At 52.8% G+C, this 13,790-nt stretch overlaps 1 non-coding gene across 1 annotated transcript; it reads left to right on the forward strand.

Moving 5' to 3' along the window:
* Positions 1–10,600: 10,600 nt before the first annotated feature.
* Positions 10,601–10,674, forward strand: TRNAN-GUU (transfer RNA asparagine (anticodon GUU)). Its single transcript has one exon. It is a non-coding gene; the product is annotated as a tRNA-Asn (tRNA).
* The last annotated feature ends 3,116 nt before the right edge of the window (positions 10,675–13,790 follow it).

Below are 13,790 nucleotides of genomic sequence, written 5' to 3' on the forward strand. Positions count from 1 at the left end.
GGCTGTTAACGGAAAAGTTGGAGGTTCGAGCCCTCTCGGGAGTGGTGTGTTGCTTTTTTCTTTGCGCTTATAGCTTTTGTTCTGATGGTGGTGAGAGTGGAGCAGGACTGTCTCCGTGGCGCAATTGGCTAGCGCGATCGGCTGTTAACCGAAAGGTTCGAGGTTCAAGCCCTCCCGGGAGTGGTGTGTTGCTTTTTTCTTTGCGCTGATAGGTTTGAAGATATGTTCTGTTGGTGGTGAGAGTGGAGCACGACTCTCTCCGTTGCGCAATTGGCTAGCGCGATCGGGTGTTAACCAAAAGGTTGGAGGTTCGAGCCCACCCGGTGGTGGTGCGGCGCTTTTTTTCCTTTGGGCTGATAGCTCTGAAGAATTGTTCTGACGGTGGTGAGAGTGGAGCAGGACTGTCTCCGTGGCGCCATTAGCTAGCGCAATCGGCTGTTAATCGAAAAGTTGGAGGTTCGACGGTTCGACCTCTCCCGGGAGTGGTGTGTTGCTTTTTTCTTTGCGCTGATAGCTTTGAAGATATGTTCTGATGGTGGTGGTGTGGAGCACGACTGTCTCCGTGGCGCAATTGGCTGGCGCGATTGGCTGTTAACCGAAAGGTTGAAGGTTCGAGCCCTCCCGGGAGTGGTGTGTTGCTTTTTTTTTCTTTGCGCTGATAGCTTTGAAGTTATGTTCTGATGGTGGTGAGAGTGGAGCACGACTGTCTCCGTAGCGTAATTGGCTAGCGCGATAGGCTATTAACCGAAAGGGTGGAGGTTCGACCTCTCCCGGGAGTGGTGTGTTGTTTTTTTTCTTTGCGCTGATAGCTTTGAAGATATGTTCTGATGGTGATGGGAGTGGAGCACGACTGTCTCCGTGGCGCAATTGGCTAGCGCGATCGGCTGTTAACCGAAAGGTTGGAGGTTCGAGCCCTCCCGGGAGTGGTGTGTTGCTTTTTTTTCTTTGGGCTGATAGCTTTGAAGATATGTTCTGATGGTGGTGATTGTGGAGCAGGACTGTCTCCATGGCGTAATTGGCTAGCGCGATGGGCTATTAACCGAAAGGTTGGAGGTTCGAGCCCACGCGGTGGTGGTGCGGTGCTTTTTTTCTTTGGGCTGATAGCTTTGAAGATATGTTGTGATAGTGGTGAGAGTGGAGCACGACTGTCTCCGTGGCGCAATTGGCTAGCGCGATGGGCTGTTAACGGAAAAGTTGGAGGTTCGAGCCCTCTCGGGAGTGGTGTGTTGCTTTTTTCTTTGCGCTTATAGCTTTTGTTCTGATGGTGGTGAGAGTGGAGCAGGACTGTCTCCGTGGCGCAATTGGCTAGCGCGATCGGCTGTTAACCGAAAGGTTGGAGGTTCGAGCCCTCCCGGGAGTGGTGTGTTGCTTTTTTTTCTTTGCGCTGATAGCTTTGAAGTTATGTTCTGATGGTGGTGAGAGTGGAGCACGACTGTCTCCGTAGCGTAATTGGCTAGCGCGATAGGCTATTAACCGAAAGGTTGGAGGCTAGAGCCCACCCGGTAGTGGTGCGGCGCTTTTTTTTCCTTTGGGCTGATAGCTCTGAAGAAATGTTCTGACGGTGGTGAGAGTGGAGAAAGACTGTCTCCGTGGCGCAATTGGCTAGCGCGATCGGCTGTTAACTGAAAGGTTGGAGGTTCGAGCCCTCCCGGGAGTGGTGTGTTGCTTTTTATTCTTTGGGCTGATAGCTTTGAAGATATGTTCTGATGGTGGTGAGAGTGGAGGAGGACTGTCTCCGTGGCGCCATTGGCTAGCGCGATCGGCTGTTAACCGAAAGGTTGGAGGTTCGAGCCCTCCCAGGAGTGGTGTGTTGCTTTTTTTTCTTTGGGCTGATAGCTTTGAAGATATGTTCTTATGTTGGTGATTGTGGAGCAGGACTTTCTCCATGGCGCAATTGGCTAGCGCGATCGGCTGTTAAGCGAAAGGTTGGAGGTTCGAGCCCACGCGGTGGTGGTGCGGCGCTTTTTTTTCTTTGGGCTGATAGCTTTGAAGATATGTTCTGATGGTGGTGAGAGTGGAGCAGGACTGTCTCCGTGGCGGAAGTGGCTAGCGCGATCGGCTGTTAACCGAAAGGTTGGAGGTTCGAGCCCTCCCGGGAGTGGTGTGTTGCTTTTTTTTCTTTGGGCTGATAGCTTTGAAGATAGGTTCTGATGGTGGTGAGAGCGGAGCAGGACTGTCTCCGTGGCGCTATTGGCTAGCGCGATCGGGTGTTAACCAAAATGTTGGAGGTTCGAGCCCACACGGTGGTGGTGCGGCGCTTTTTTTCCTTTGGGCTGATAGCTCTGAAGAATTGTTCTGACGGTGGTGAGAGTGGAGCAGGACTGTCTCCGTGGCGCCATTGGCTAGCGCAATCGGCTGTTAATCGAAAAGTTGAAGGTTCGACCTCTCCCGGGAGTGGTGTGTTGCTTTTTCTTTGTGCTGATAGCTTTGAAGATATGTTCTGATGGTGGTGGTGTGAAGCACGACTGTCTCCGTGGCGCAATTGGCTGGCGCGATCGGCTGTTAACCGAAAGGTTGGAGGTTCGAGCCCTCCCGGGAGTGGTGTGTTGCTTTTTTTTCTTTGCGCTGATAGCTTTGAAGATATGTTCTGATGGTGGTGAGAGTGGAGCACGACCGTCTCCGTGGCGTAATTGGCTAGCGCGATGGGCTATTAACCAATAGGTTGGAGGTTCGAGCCCACCCGGTGGTGGTGCGGCGCTTTTTTCCTTTGGGCTGATAGCTCTGAAGAAATGTTCTGACGGTGGTGAGAGTGGAGCATGACTGTCTCCGTGGCACAATAGGCTAGCGCGATGGGCTCTTAACCGAAAGGTTGGAGGTTCGAGCCCACCCGATGGTGGTGCGGCGATTTTTTTCTTTGGGCTGATAGCTCTGAAGAAATGTTCTGGCGGTGGTGAGAGTGGAGCATGAATGTCTCCGTGGCGCAATTGGCTAGCGCGATCGGCTGTTAACCGAAAGGTTGGACGTTCGAGCCCTCCCGGGAGTGGTGTGTTGCTTTTTTCTTTGCGCTGATAGCTTTGAAGTTATGTTCTGATGGTGGTGAGAGTGGAGCACGACTGTCTCCGTAGCGTAATTGGCTAGCGCGATAGGCTATTAACCGAAAAGTTGGAGGCTAGAGCCCATCCAGTAGTGGTGAGGCGCTTTTTTTCCTTTGGGCTGATAGCTCTGAAGAAATGTTCTGACGGTGGTGAGAGTGGAGAAAGACTGTCTCCGTGGCGCAATTGGCTAGCGCGATCGGCTGTTAACTGAAAGGTTGGAGGTTCGAGCCCTCCCGGGAATGGTGTGTTGCTTTTTTTTCTTTGGGCTGATAGCTTTGAAGATATGTTCTGATGGTGGTGAGAGTGGAGCAGGACTGTCTCCGTGGCGCCATTGGCTAGCGCGATCGGCTGTTAACCGAAAGGTTGGAGGTTCGAGCCCTCCCAGGAGTGGTGTGTTGCTTTTTTCTTTGCGCTGATAGCTTTGAAGATATGTTCTGATGGTGATGGGAGTGGAGCACGACTGTCTCCGTGGCGCAATTGGCTAGCGCGATCGGCTGTTAACCGAAAGGTTGGAGGTTCGAGCACTCCCGGGAGTGGTGTGTTGCTTTTTTTTCTTTGCACTGATAGCTTTGAAGATATGTTCTGATGGTGGTGAGAGTGGAGCACGACTGTCTCCGTGGCGTAATTGGCTAGCGCGATGGGCTATTAACCGAAAGGTTGGAGGTTCGAGCTCACCGGGTGGTGGTGCGGCGCTTTTTTTCTTTGGGCTGATAGCTCTGAAGAAATGTTCTGACGGTGGTGAGAGTGGAGCATGACTGTCTCCGTGGCGCAATTGGCTAGCGCGATGGGCTCTTAACCGAAAGGTTGGAGGTTCGAGCCCACCCGTGGTGTGGCGATTTTTTTTCTTTGGGCTGATAGCTCCGAAGAAATGTTCTGACGGTGGTGAGAGTGGAGCACGACTGCCTCCGTGGCGCAATTGGCTAGCGCGATCGGCTGGTAACTGAAAAGTTGGAGGTTCGAGCCCACCCGGTAGTGGTGGGGCGATGGGCTGGTAACTGAAGGTTGGATGTTCGAGCTCTCCCAGGAGTGGTGTGTTGCTTTTTTTTCTTTGGGCTGATAGCTTTGAAGATATGTTCTGATGGTGGTGAGAGTGGAGAATGACTGTCCACATGGCGCAATTGGCTAGCGCGATCGGCTGTTAACCGAAAGGTTGGAGGTTCGAGCCCACCCGGTGGTGGTGCGGCGCTTTTTTTTCCTTTGGGCTGATAGCTCTGAAGAAATGTTCTGACGGTGGTGAGAGTGGACCATGACTGTCTCCGTGGCGCAATTGGCTAGCGCGAGTGGCTGTTAACGGAAAAGTTGGAGGTTTAAGCCCTCTCGGGAGTGGTGTGTTGCTTTTTTCTTTGCGCTTATAGCTTTTGTTCTGATGGTGGTGAGAGTGGAGCAGGACTGTCTCCGTGGCGCAATTGGCTAGCGCGATCGGCTGTTAACCGAAAGGTTCGAGGTTCAAGCCCTCCCGGGAGTGGTGTGTTGCTTTTTTCTTTGCGCTGATAGCTTTGAAGATATGTTCTGTTGGTGGTGAGAGTGGAGCACGACTGTCTCCGTGGCGTAATTGGCTAGCGCGATAGGCTATTAACCGAAAGGTTGGAGGCTAGAGCCCACCCGGTAGTGGTGCAGCGCTTTTTTTCCTTTGGGCTGATAGCTCTGAAGAAATGTTCTGACGGTGGTGAGAGTGGAGAAAGACTGTCTCCGTGGCGCAATTGGCTAGCGCGATCGGCTGTTAACTGAAAGGTTGGATGTTCGAGCCCTCGCGGGAGTGGTGTGTTGCTTTTTTTTCTTTGGGCTGATAGCTTTGAAGATATGTTCTGATGGTGGTTAGAGTGGAGCAGGACTGTCTCCGTGGTGCCATTGGCTAGCGCGATCGGCTGTTAACCGAAAGGTTGGAGGTTCGAGCCCTCCCAGGAGTGGTGTGTTGCTTTTTTTTTCTTTGGGCTGATAGCTTTGAAGATATGTTCTGATGGTGGTGAGAGTGGAGCAGGACTGTCTTCATGGCGCAATTGGCTAGCGCGATCGGCTGTTAAGCGAAAGGTTGGAGGTTCGAGCCCACGCGGTGGTGGTGCGGCGCTTTTTTTTCTTTGGGCTGATAGCTTTGAAGATATGTTCTGATGGTGGTGAGAGTGGAGCAGGACTGTCTCCGTGGCGGAAGTGGCTAGGGCGATCGGCTGTTAACCGAAAGGTTGGAGGTTCGAGCCCACCCGAGAGTGGCGTGTTGCTTTTTTCTTTGCGCTGATAGCTTTGAAGATATGTTCTGATGGTGGTGAGAGTGGAGCACGACTGTCTCCGTGGCGTAATTGGCTAGCGCGATGGGCTATTAACCGAAAGGTTGGAGGTTCGAGCCCACCCTGTGGTGGTGCGGCGCTTTTTTTTCTTTGGGCTGATAGCTCTGAAGAAATGTTCTGACGGTGGTGAGAGTGGAGCATGACTGTCTCCGTGGCGCAATTGGCTAGCGCGATGGGCTCTTAACCGAAAGGTTGGAGGTTCGAGCCCACCCGATGATGGTGCAGCGATTTTTTTTCTTTGGGCTGATAGCTCTGAAGAAATGTTCTGACGGTGGTGAGAGTGGAACATGACTGTCTCCGTGGCGCAATTGGCTAGCGCGATCGGCTGTTAACCGAAAGGTTGGAGGTTCGAGCCCTCCCGGGAGTGGTGTGTTGCTTTTTTTTTGCGCTGATAGCTTTGAAGTTATGTTCTGATGGTAGTGAGTGTGGAGCACGACTGTCTCCGTGGCGCAATTGGCTAGCGCGATGGGCTCTTAACCGAAAGGTTGGAGGTTCGAGCCCACCCGATGATGGTGCAGCGATTTTTTTTCTTTGGGCTGATAGCTCTGAAGAAATGTTCTGACGGTGGTGAGAGTGGAGAAAGACTGTCTTCCTGGCGCAATTGGCTAGCGCTATCGGCTGTTAACTGAAAGGTTGGAGGTTCGAGCCCTCCCGGGAGTGGTGTGTGGGTTTTTTTCTTTGGGCTGATAGCTTTGAAGATATGTTCTCATGGTGGTGAGAGTGGAGCAGGACTGTCTCCGTGGCGCAATTTGCTAGCGCTATCGGCTGTTAACCGAAAGGTTGGAGGTTCGAGCCCACGCGGTGGTGGTGCGGTGCTTTCTTTTTGGGGCTGATAGCTTTGAAGATATGTTGTGATGGTGGTGAGAGTGGAGCAGGACTGTCTCCGTGGCGGTGGTGGCTAGCGCGATCGGCTGTTACCCGAAAGGTTGGAGGTTCGAGCCCACCCGGAAGTGGTGTGTTGCTTTTTTCTTTGCGCTGATAGCTTTGAACATATGTTCTGGTGGTGGTGAGAGTGGAGCGGGACTGTCTCCGTGGCGCAATGGGCTAGCGCGATCGGCTGTTAACCGAAAGGTTGGAGGTTCGACCTCTCCCGGGAGTGGTGTGTTGCTTCTTTCTTTGCGCTGATAGCTTTGAAGCTATGTTCTGATGGTGGTGGAGTGGAGCACGACTGTCTCCGTGGCGCAATTGGCTAGCGCGATCGGCTGTTAACCGAAAGGTTGGAGGTTCCAGCCCTTCCGGGAGTGGTGTGTTGCTTTTTTTTCTTTGCGCTGATAGCTTTGAAGATATGTTCTGACGATGGTGAGAGTGGAGCATGACTGTCTCCATGGCGCAATTGGCTAGCGCCATGGGCTCTTAACCGAAAGGTTGGAGGTTCGAGCCCACCCGATGGTGGTGCGGCGATTTTTTTTCTTTGGGCTGATAGCTCTGAAGAAATGTTCTGACGGTGGTGAGAGTGAAGCATGACTGTCTCCGTGGCGCAATTGGCTAGCGCGATCGGCTGTTAACCGAAAGGTTGGACGTTCGAGCCCTCCCGGGAGTGGTGTGTTGCTTTTTTCTTTGCGCTGATAGCTTTGAAGTTATGTTCTTATGGTGGTGAGAGTGGAGCACGACTGTCTCCGTGGCGTAATTGGCTAGCGCGATAGGCTATTAACCGAAAGGTTGGAGGCTAGAGCCCACCCGGTAGTGGTGCGGCGCTTTTTTTCCTTTGGGCTGATAGCTCTGAAGAAATGTTCTGACGGTGGTGAGAGTGGAGAAAGACTGTCTCCGTGGCGCAATTGGCTAGCGCGATCGGCTGTTAACTGAAAGGTTGGATGTTCGAGCCCTCGCGGGAGTGGTGTGTTGCTTTTTTTTCTTTGGGCTGATCGCTTTGAAGATATGTTGTGATGGTGGTTAGAGTGGAGCAGGACTGTCTCCGTGGTGCCATTGGCTAGCGCGATCGGCTGTTAACCGAAAGGTTGGAGGTTCGAACCCTCCCAGGAGTGGTGTGTTGCTTTTTTTTTCTTTGGGCTGATAGCTTTGAAGATATGTTCTGATGGTGGTGAGAGTGGAGCAGGACTCTCTTCATGGCGCAATTGGCTAGCGCGATCGGCTGTTAAGCGAAAGGTTGGAGGTTCGAGCCCACGCGGTGGTGGTGCGGCGCTTTTTTTTCTTTGGGCTGATAGCTTTGAAGATATGTTCTGATGGTGGTGAGAGTGGAGCAGGACTGTCTCCGTGGCGGAAGTGGCTAGCGCGATCGGCTGTTAACCGAAAGGTTGGAGGTTCGAGCCCACCCGAGAGTGGCGTGTTGCTTTTTTCTTTGCGCTGATAGCTTTGAAGATATGTTCTGATGGTGGTGAGAGTGGAGCACGACTGTCTCCGTGGCGTAATTGGCTAGCGCGATGGGCTATTAACCGAAAGGTTGGAGGTTCGAGCCCACCCTGTGGTGGTGCGGCGCTTTTTTTTCTTTGGGCTGATAGCTCTGAAGAAATGTTCTGACGGTGGTGAGAGTGGAGCATGACTGTCTCCGTGGCGCAATTGGCTAGCGCGATGGGCTCTTAACCGAAAGGTTGGAGGTTCGAGCCCACCCGATGATGGTGCAGCGATTTTTTTTCTTTGGGCTGATAGCTCTGAAGAAATGTTCTGACGGTGGTGAGAGTGGAGCATGACTGTCTCCGTGGCGCAATTGGCTAGCGCTATCGGCTGTTAACTGAAAGGTTGGAGGTTCGAGCCCTCCCGGGAGTGGTGTGTGGGTTTTTTCTTTGGGCTGATAGCTTTGAAGATATGTTCTCATGGTGGTGAGAGTGGAGCAGGACTGTCTCCGTGGCGCAACTGGCTAGCGCGATGGGCTCTTAACCGAAAGGTTGGAGGGTCGAGCCCACCCGATGATGGTGCAGCGATTTTTTTTCTTTGGGCTGATAGCTCTGAAGAAATGTTCTGACGGTGGTGAGAGTGGAGAAAGACTGTCTTCCTGGCGCAATTGGCTAGCGCTATCGGCTGTTAACTGAAAGGTTGGAGGTTCGAGCCCTCCCGGGAGTGGTGTGTGGGTTTTTTTCTTTGGGCTGATAGCTTTGAAGATATGTTCTCATGGTGGTGAGAGTGGAGCAGGACTGTCTCCGTGGCGCAATTTGCTAGCGCTATCGGCTGTTAACCGAAAGGTTGGAGGTTCGAGCCCACGCGGTGGTGGTGCGGTGCTTTCTTTTTGGGGCTGATAGCTTTGAAGATATGTTGTGATGGTGGTGAGAGTGGAGCAGGACTGTCTCCGTGGCGGTGGTGGCTAGCGCGATCGGCTGTTACCCGAAAGGTTGGAGGTTCGAGCCCACCCGGAAGTGGTGTGTTGCTTTTTTCTTTGCGCTGATAGCTTTGAACATATGTTCTGGTGGTGGTGAGAGTGGAGCGGGACTGTCTCCGTGGCGCAATGGGCTAGCGCGATCGGCTGTTAACCGAAAGGTTGGAGGTTCGAGCCCACCCGGTGGTGGTGCGGCGCTTTTTTTCTTTCGGCTGATAGCTTTGAAGATATGTTCTGATGGTGGTGAGAGTGGAGCAGGACTGTCTCCGTGGCGCAATTGGCTAGCGCGATCGGTTGTTAACGGAAAAGTTGGAGGTTCGAGCCCTCTCGGGAGTGGTGTGTTGCTTTTTTCTTTGCGCTTATAGCTTTTGTTCTGATGGTGGTGAGAGTGGAGCACGACTGTATGGGCAGCGCAATTGGATAGCGCGATCGGCTGTTAACCGAAAGGTTCGAGGTTCAAGCGCTCCCGGGAGTGGTGTGTTGCTTTTTTCTTTGCGCTGATAGCTTTGAAGATATGTTCTGCTGGTGGTGAGAAAGGAACACGACTATCTCCGTGGCGCCATTGGCTAGCGCGATCGGCTGTTAACCAAAAGGTTGGAGGTTCGAGCCCACACGGAGGTGGTGCGGCGCTTTTTTCCTTTGGGCTGATAGCTCTGAAGAATTGTTCTGACGGTGGTGAGAGTGGAGCAAGACTGTCTCCGTGGCGAAATTGGCTAGCACGTTGGGCTGTTAACCAAAAGGTTGGAGGTTCGAGCCCACCCGGAAGTGGTGTGATGATTTTTTTTCTTTGCGCTGATAGCTTTGAAGATATGTTCTGATGGTGATGAGAGCGGAACAGGACTGTCTCCGTGGCGCAATTGGCTAGCGCGATCGGCTGGTAACCGAAAGGTTGGAGGTTCGAGCCCACGCGGTGGTGGTGCGGTGCTTTTTTTTCTTTGGGCTGATAGCTTTGAAGATATGTTGTGATGGTGGTGAGAGAGGAGCACGACTGTCTCCGTGGCGCAATTGGCTAGCGCGATGGGCTGGTAACTGAAAGGTTGGAGGTTCGAGCCCTCCCAGCAGTGGTGTGTTGCTTTTTTTTCTTTGGGCTGATAGCTTTGAAGATATGTTCTGATGGTGGTGAGAGTGGAGCAGGACTGTCTCCGTGGCGCAATTGGCTAGCGCGATCGGCTGTTAACCGAAAGGTTCGAGGTTCAAGCCCTCCCGGGAGTGGTGTGTTGCTTTTTTCTTTGCGCTGATAGCTTTGAAGATATGTTCTGTTGGTGGTGAGAGTGGAGCACGACTCTCTCCGTTGCGCAATTGGCTAGCGCGATCGGGTGTTAACCAAAAGGTTGGAGGTTCGAGCCCACCCGGTGGTGGTGCGGCGCTTTCTTTCCTTTTGGCTGATAGCTCTGAAAAATTGTTCTGACGGTGGTGAGAGTAAAGCAGGACTGTCTCCGTGGCGCAATTGGCTAGCGCAATCGGCTGTTAATCGAAAGGGTGGAGGTTCGACCTCTCCCGGGAGTGGTGTGTTGCTTTTTTCTTTGCGCTGATAGCTTTGAAGATATGTTCTGATGGTGATGGGAGTGGAGCACGACTGTCTCCGTGGCGCAATTGGCTAGCGCGATCGGCTGTTAACCGAAAGGTTGGAGGTTCGAGCCCTCCCGGGAGTGGTGTGTTGCTTTTTTTTCTTTGCGCTGATAGCTTTGAAAATATGTTCTGATGGTGGTGAGAGTGGAGCACGACTGTCTCCGTGGCGTAATTGGCTAGCGCAATGGGCTATTAACCGAAAGGTTGGAGGTTCGAGCTCACCGGGTGGTGGTGCGGTGCTTTTTTTCTTTGGGCTGATAGCTCTGAAGAAATGTTCTGACGGTGGTGAGAGTGGAGCATGACTGTCTCCGTGGCGCAATTGGCTAGCGCGACGGGCTCTTAACCGAAAGGTTGGAGGTTCGAGCCCACCCGATGGTGGTGCGGCGATTTTTTTTCTTTGGGCTGATAGCTCCGAAGAAATGTTCTGACGGTGGTGAGAGTGGAGCACGACAGCCTCCGTGGCGCAATTGGCTAGCGCGATCGGCTGTTAACCGAAAGGTTGGAGGTTCGAGCCCTCCCGGGAGTGGTGTGTTGCTTTTTTTTCTTTGCGCTGATAGCTTTGAAGATATGTTCTGATGGTGGTGAGAGTGGAGCACGACTGTCTCCGTGGCGTAATTGGCTAGCGCGATGGGCTGTTAACGAAAAAGTTGGAGGTTCGAGCCCTCTCGGGAGTGGTGTGTTGCTTTTTTCTTTGCGCTTATAGCTTTTGTTCTGATGGTGGTGAGAGTGGAGCAGGACTGTCTCCGTGGCGCAATTGGCTAGCGCGATCGGCTGTTAACCGAAAGGTTCGAGGTTCGAGCCCACGCGGTGGTGGTGCGGCGCTTTTTTTCTTTGGGATGATAGCTTTGAAGATATGTTGTGATAGTGGTGAGAGTGGAGCACGACTGTCTCCGTTGCGCAATTGGCTAGCGCGATCGGGTGTTAACCAAAAGGTTGGAGGTTCGAGCCCACCCGGTGGTGGTGCGGCGCTTTTTTCCTTTGGGCTGATAGCTCTGAAGAATTGTTCTGACGGTGGTGAGAGTGGAGCAGGACTGTCTCCGTGGCGCCATTGGCTAGCGCAATCGGCTGTTAATCGAAAAGTTGGAGGTTCGACCTCTCCCGGGAGTGGTGTGTTGCTTTTTTCTTTGCGCTGATAGCTTTGAAGATATGTTCTGATGGTGGTGGTGTGGAGAACGACTGTCTCCGTGGCGCAATTGGCTGGCGCGATTGGCTGTTAACCGAAAGGTTGGAGGTTCGAGCCCTCCCGGGAGTGGTGTGTTGCTTTGTTTTCTTTGCGCTGATAGCTTTGAAGTTATGTTCTGATGGTGGTGAGAGTGGAGCACGACTGTCTCCGTAGCGTAATTGGCTAGCGCGATAGGCTATTAACCGAAAGGTTGGAGGCTAGAGCCCACCCGGTAGTGGTGCGGCGCTTTTTTTCCTTTGGGCTGATAGCTCTGAAGAAATGTTCTGACGGTGGTGAAAGTGGAGAAAGACTGTCTCCGTGGCGCAATTGGCTAGCGCGATCGGCTGTTAACTGAAAGGTTGGAGGTTCGAGCCCTCACGGGAGTGGTGTGTTGCTTTTTTTTCTTTGGGCTGATAGCTTTGAAGATATGTTCTGATGGTGGTGAGAGTGGAGCAGGACTGTCTCCGTGGCGCCATTGGCTAGCGCGATCGGCTGTTAACCGAAAGGTTGGAGGTTCGAGCCCTCCCAGGAGTGGTGTGTTGCTTTTTTTTTCTTTGGGCTGATAGCTTTGAAGATATGTTCTTATGTTGGTGATTGTGGAGCAGGACTGTCTTCATGGCGCAATTGGCTAGCGCGATCGGCTGTTAAGCGAAAGGTTGGAGGTTCGAGCCCACGCGGTGGTGGTGCGGCGCTTTTTTTTCTTTGGGCTGATAGCTTTGAAGATATGTTCTGATGGTGGTGAGAGTGGAGCAGGACTGTCTCCGTGGCGGAAGTGGCTAGCGCGATCGGCTGTTAACCGAAAGGTTGGAGGTTCGAGCCCTCCCGGGAGTGGTGTGTTGCTTTTTTTTCTTTGGGCTGATAGCTTTGAAGATATGTTCTGATGGTGGTGAGAGCGGAGCAGGACTGTCTCCGTGGCGCTATTGGCTAGCGCGATCGGGTGTTAACCAAAAGGTTGGAGGTTCGAGCCCACACGGTGGTGGTGCGGAGCTTTTTTTTCTTTGGGCTGATAGCTCTGAAGAATTGTTCTGACGGTGGTGAGAGTGGAGCAGGACTGTCTCCGTGGCGCCATTGGCTAGCGCAATCGGCTGTTAATCGAAAAGTTGAAGGTTCGACCTCTCCCTGGAGTGGTGTGTTGCTTTTTTCTTTGTGCTGATAGCTTTGAAGATATGTTCTGATGGTGGTGGTGTGAAGCACGACTGTCTCCGTGGCGCAATTGGCTGGCGCGATGGGCTATTAACCGAAAGGTTGGAGGTTCGAGCCCACGCGGTGGTGGTGCGGCGCTTTTTTTTCTTTGGGCTGATAGCTTTGAAGATATGTTCTGATGGTGGTGAGAGTGGAGCAGGACTGTCTTCGTGGCGGAAGTGGCTAGCGCGATCGGCTGTTAACTGAAAGTTTGGAGGTTCGAGCCCTCTCGGGAGTGGTGTGTTGCTTTTTTTTCTTTGGGCTGATAGCTCTGAAGAAATGTTCTGACGGTGGTGAGAGTGGAGCATGACAATCTCCGTGGCACAATAGGCTAGCGCGATGGGCTCTTAACCGAAAGGTTGGAGGTTCGAGCCCACCCGATGGTGGTGCGGCGATTTTTTTCTTTGGGCTGATAGCTCTGAAGAAATGTTCTGGCGGTGGTGAGAGTGGAGCATGAATGTCTCCGTGGCGCAATTGGCTAGCGCGATAGGCTATTACCCGAAATGTTGGAGGCTAGAGCCCACCCGGTAGTGGTGAGGCGCTTTTTTTCCTTTGGCCTGATAGCTCTGAAGAAATGTTCTGACGGTGGTGAGAGTGGAGAAAGACTGTCTCCGTGGCGCAATTGGCTAGCGCGATGGGCTCTTAACCGAAAGGTTGGAGGTTCGAGCCCACCCGATGATGGTGCAGCGATTTTTTTTCTTTGGGCTGATAGCTCTGAAGAAATGTTCTGACGGTGGTGAGAGTGGAGAAAGACTGTCTTCCTGGCGCAATTGGCTAGCGCTATCGGCTGTTAACTGAAAGGTTGGAGGTTCGAGCCCTCCCGGGAGTGGTGTGTGGGTTTTTTTCTTTGGGCTGATAGCTTTGAAGATATGTTCTCATGGTAGTGAGAGTGGAGCAGGACTGTCTCCGTGGCGCAATTTGCTAGCGCTATTGGCTGTTAACCGAAAGGTTGGAGGTTCGAGCCCACGCGGTGGTGGTGCGGTGCTTTCTTTTTGGGGCTGATAGCTTTGAAGATATGTTGTGATGGTGGTGAGAGTGGAGCAGGACTGTCTCCGTGGCGGTGGTGGCTAGCGCGATCGGCTGTTACCCGAAAGGTTGGAGGTTCGAGCCCACCCGGAAGTTGTGTGTTGCTTTTTTCTTTGCGCTGATAGCTTTGAACATATGTTCTGGTGGTGGTGAGAGTGGAGCGGGACTGTCTCCGTGGCGCAATTGGCTAGCGCGATCGGCTGTTAACCGAAAGGTTGGAGGTTCAAGCCCACCCGGTGGTGGTGCGGCGCTTTTTTTCTTTCGGCTGATAG

Source organism: Rhipicephalus microplus, unplaced genomic scaffold, assembly GCF_043290135.1.
Source record: "Rhipicephalus microplus isolate Deutch F79 unplaced genomic scaffold, USDA_Rmic scaffold_91, whole genome shotgun sequence".
Classification (NCBI taxonomy): Eukaryota; Metazoa; Arthropoda; class Arachnida; order Ixodida; family Ixodidae; genus Rhipicephalus; species Rhipicephalus microplus.